The 4,790-nt window shown below is 31.6% G+C and overlaps 1 long non-coding RNA gene across 2 annotated transcripts; it reads left to right on the top strand.

Annotated features, from left to right (window-relative positions):
- Positions 1–669: 669 nt before the first annotated feature.
- LOC102629539 (uncharacterized) lies at positions 670–4,364 on the top strand. Of its 2 annotated transcripts, XR_008052736.1 has the most exons (6): positions 670–807; positions 1,689–1,865; positions 2,086–2,276; positions 2,357–2,440; positions 2,912–3,022; positions 3,678–4,364. It is a non-coding gene; the product is annotated as an uncharacterized LOC102629539 (long non-coding RNA). The 2 variants fall into 2 exon arrangements; XR_008052735.1 differs by lacking the exon at positions 3,678–4,364 and having other exon boundaries at positions 2,912–3,149.
- The last annotated feature ends 426 nt before the right edge of the window (positions 4,365–4,790 follow it).

The raw sequence follows: 4,790 nt of genomic DNA on the forward strand, positions 1-4,790 counted from the left end.
GAAAAATGGAATGGACAAATCTTGTAGCAAACTTAAGTTATTTAATGGAATCTTCTAAATACTAAGTTATTTAAATTGGGTTATTACTATTGTATTTAACATTCTCTAATATGTATGGTTAGTTTTTATTTCATATTTCTACTTTTAATTATTTGGCTAAAAATAGGCATGCTAGAAAATCAATCTTCATTTTACATAATAAGCAATGCTTTATCCATTAATTATCATGTGACAAGGGTAACCACTACAACAAAAAGTTGTATGACCGACCAAATATTTCCAAGAGCATTATTTACCCTCGGTAGTAAACACGTTTTACAAGGGCATAAAAGAGTTGTCGGAAAATCATTAAAAAATGATAAAGTTTTTTAAGGGTAACTTGCCCTTGATAATAATGAATTTTTGGTAGGAAATATAATACTAAATTAAAGTAAAATTTTTAAATACCTAAAATAATCATCTTTAAATTCTTGATTACAACCTTATTTGTTGTATTTACGAAGTCCTTTTGTTTTTAAAATAAATCCTATAAATATAAAAAAAATATAAATAAAACAAAAATAAGATATTATTAGTTTATACAAAAGTAACAAAACCACTTCTCAAAAGAAAAAAAAGTAACAAAACCAATTAAAATCAAGCCCAACCTTTTCGTAGTAAACAAAGCCCATAAACTGAATATGACATTTTAATTTATACAAATAATTTAAAAGAAAATTCAAACGAACAGATGTAGGCGCTACTCTTCATCTCAGCATCTGCCACTCTCGCACTCTGTATATCTCGTTCGCGTAGAGGCACCTCAAGGTAAATTTACTTTTCAAGAATTTTTATCTTGTAAATTTTTTATTCTTTTTAGTTTTTCTACAATTTCTCTAATCCATCTCCTTCTTTATGATTTTGCTTTAATTTCATAAATTTTCTAGGGTTTTAGAGTTATAGATTCACAATTTTGTGCATCTTCCATGCCTTTACGAGTCAACTCATCAATTCTTTGTAGTCATCTCTTGATCTAGATTCGATGCCTATAATTTTCTTTCTTCTTTAAATTGTTTTGCTTTCGTTTCAGGCATTTCAATTTTATTTAAGTCTTACTTTCTAGGCTTTAATGACTTGAATTTTACCAAGTTCCTTAAAATTTAGTTGGTAATTATTTGATTCGTTAACATGAATCTGTAATTAAGTGGTTTTTGTGATAATTCTGGTGCAGTTTATGTGTAATTAATTTAGGATTAATGTGTGTACTAAGCAAGGGTTTAGCATTCAGATTAAAGTCTTTAAGTTTTACAAGGAGCTTTTTCTCAATTAGCCTAATATAATAGCATCAGCATTTTCTTCAATTTAGGAGCACAGAGTGCACAACCATTGCTTGTTTGGTTAATTGAGTGTTCACTTATTTGCTTTATTTGATTAAAACATCGTAGTAAGGTTGAAAAACATTAGTTTAGAAAGTCAAGTTCCATTAGGTATTGAAGATGATATTTAGGAACATTCAAAGGAAATCCAGGAGTTTAATATCCTGGCTTGATTAGATCTTTCAAAAGTGGGGAAAAGAGTGAAGGAAGATATAATTGAACTACTGTACTTGCATCATGCAATTCGATATTTTTATCTATCTTAGTTTCTTTTACTGTACCTTATCTTCAGTTATTCTCATTTTGTCATCTGTGTTTCTTGGTTGTGTTTAGGATGTCAAGTTTTGGAAAATGGGAATATTGTGAGAGCACGTCCAAATAGAGTTGCAGTTATTTGAACAGTGTATTTGAATAAGGTTGTAGAATCTCTGGAACTGGGGGCTGATGCTGTAAACTTTCTCAGTACAAGCGTTGCAGGTGCTACCTTCTAATAAAGTTGTAGTCATATATGTAAGTATGGTGTCTACTTAGTTTGCAAAGTTCTAATATATATATGTTGCTCCACTTTTGAATATCAAGTGGCATTATTTGATTGAGTTTAGGGGGTTTCTTATGCTTACTACTCTTGAATTTTACATCTTGAGTTTCTCCTGACTTATTTTCTATTGATAGGATTCATTTTCTCATTTATTCATTGATCATATTTTAATTCAAAGCCTATGCCTTGTAGATTCAATGAAACCCATTTAAGCAGCCGATGGTGGTGGAAGACAGTGCTTTATTTCTTTCTTGCTATTCAAATTGCTTCCTATTTGGGATGTGAAGTGGCTTGCATAGCAATATGCATTTGCTTGAAAAGTGTTTGCTGCCTCCTCTAAGTGTACATGTCAGTACCTTGAATCTAAAAAGTATGCAACTCAGGTAATAACTTTGGAAAGAAGGTGGGTTGTGTAGATGCAATTGTTGCATATTGATTGTTTATATTCACCATTGTGTTATAGTTTCTGAAGAAGAAAGTGAAGAAGTTGAAAAGAATAATGAAGCTTGTGCTTGGAAATTCAAGTGCACAAGAATCATTTCTGGAGGTACAAATTATTAATTTTCATTCTACTTTCAAGCTTCTTTTTAAAAAAAAAATTTCACTTTTTTTATAATTTTTTTTTTCACTTTCTATAGAAACTGACCATTATTGGGTTTTCTAACTGATAGACTAGATTTATTGTAAGAGTGTAAATCTTCTGATGGTATTATTGCATTTTTTGACAACTTGTATGGGGACTTATGTCCAAAATTATAGGTTAGTAAATATTTGCTAACTCAGAATTCAAGTCTTGTTGGTGACTCCAAATGTAGCATATTTGCTTATGTATATAGAATATTGCACTTACGATTATTATCCATTGCTGAAGTCTCATATTTTGTTAGGCTTCTTAAGCAGATATTGGTTATAGTGCTTATGCTTAATTTTATACAAAGTGATTGTTCAAATATAGCATATTGTTATACCTGTTACTGATTTGATAATTTAATGGTTAAAAATTTCTTCCTTCATGTAGGATACTGCTTTGTGGGATGAAGATGATGATGGGGATGGAGAAGATGAAGTTGAGGCAAAAATTTCAGAGAATAAGAAAAAGTTTAAGTGGAAGATGCTTGTGAAATTCAAGGTACGAGATCATTTTGTGTATGCATTTGGGATATTTTTTTCCCCAAAATTGATGTGTTGTTCTACTTTTTATTTGGTGGATGTAATTTCTATCAATTTTTGAAATTAATGAAGCTACATTCAATGCATTTTGTGTATCACTATCACTCTTTTTTTATTATGTTGCATTGGTAATACAAATATTTAAAAAAAAGGCTAATGAAATAATAATATTAAATAAATTAAATGGGTCGTTGAATTAAAAAAAAAAAAGCATATCGTATCTTGTATTTTTTTAGGGTAAATTATGGTTGGAATAGTACTATTTCCGAGGGTACAATACACCATTTTCAAGGGCAAACATAGTTGAAAGTATGTAGTCATTTGGTTTCTTAGGGATTATTTCCGAGGGCCGTTGAAGTCATTTCCGACGGAGTTTCCGTTTGAAAATAGTTTTTTTCTCCGACGACTCATCGGAAATTATGTTTTTCCGATGTGATTTAATACAATGACAGTCGGCGACATGACTTTCTCGGAAATGGCTTTTTCCGAGGGCATTTATGTATTTTTGAGGGTTTTTGCCCTTGGAAATGACCCTTTTTCTTGTAGTGAGCTTTCATCAAATTGTACGCAAAATACATGATCAATGAATAATCAAAAACATATGTGAAGAGCAGGTTGAAGAACCAATAAATTAGAAGACATCAGGAGGACGAAAAGATCCTCCTGGTAATAAAGGAAGGGTTTGGATCTGTTTAAATGCAACGTCGAAGCGTAATTCTTGAGTTGAAGAGCTTTGAGCAGCTCCTTGGAATCTTGCTTTCTCTTTCTGACGTAGTTGATGCTGAATCACCACAGCCCTCTTCAATATCCAGTTCTCTTGCATCAACCTCTCTTCAGCTTTTGCCTTCTCCTTGGCTGTGATTTCATTGTAAAAACCTTGCACCACTTTCATAGCACATGCTTTTGCGTCCTCCATGCTTTGAGCGTTCATCAACTCCTTCACTAACAAGTCTGCCCATATTTCCGTGAATGCATCTTTTTTTCAATGCCACAAGTACACGACGAGTTTTGTTTTGATGATGATGATCCCGTGGCCCTGGAGTCTACTAAGCTTAGTTGTTGCAGACCCTTGATAGCCGGTTCTATATCTTTCAGGGCGCTGTCTACAAGTTGATCATCATCATGCTGCTGCTGCTGCTGCATCATTGTATTTCAGATTTAAGGTTTCTGAGAGAATTTGGTGATGACAAACAGATTTCAAGTGAGTGTGTGTGTGTGTTTATATATTCATACGGAGGATGTAAAATTATTGTAAATTTCCTAACCGGCTTCTATATAAGCTATTTCCGATAAAATTATGTGCCTTTTCCTTGTTACACAGGAATTTAATAATGGGCAATCCTAATATTGTACTAATAGCTTACATAGCTGCATACTGAGTTAAAAATTCTTTAATCATAATAATAATAATAATAATAGTAAATATTATATAAAAAAAAGGTCATACAATTACAATGTCCAACTTTAGTGCAAATGTGCGCATGATGTATAGAGACAGAAATTTGATACCCTTACGGTTGCCCATTTTGTTATCAGTAATATATACGACGAACAAAACAACATTGATTAAATAAAAGCATCTAACTCAAATAAAATCCTAAAGGGCTAGCTAATACCACAAATATAAGAATTCTCTCATGAAGTGATTGTATTTGAGCTTTAAATGTTACTACTAATCATATAAATGTATTTTTTTTAAATAAACAATTAAAACATAAGAGAATCTG

The sequence above is a fragment of the Citrus sinensis genome, chromosome 3 (assembly GCF_022201045.2).
Source record: "Citrus sinensis cultivar Valencia sweet orange chromosome 3, DVS_A1.0, whole genome shotgun sequence".
NCBI classification, from domain to species: Eukaryota; Viridiplantae; Streptophyta; class Magnoliopsida; order Sapindales; family Rutaceae; genus Citrus; species Citrus sinensis.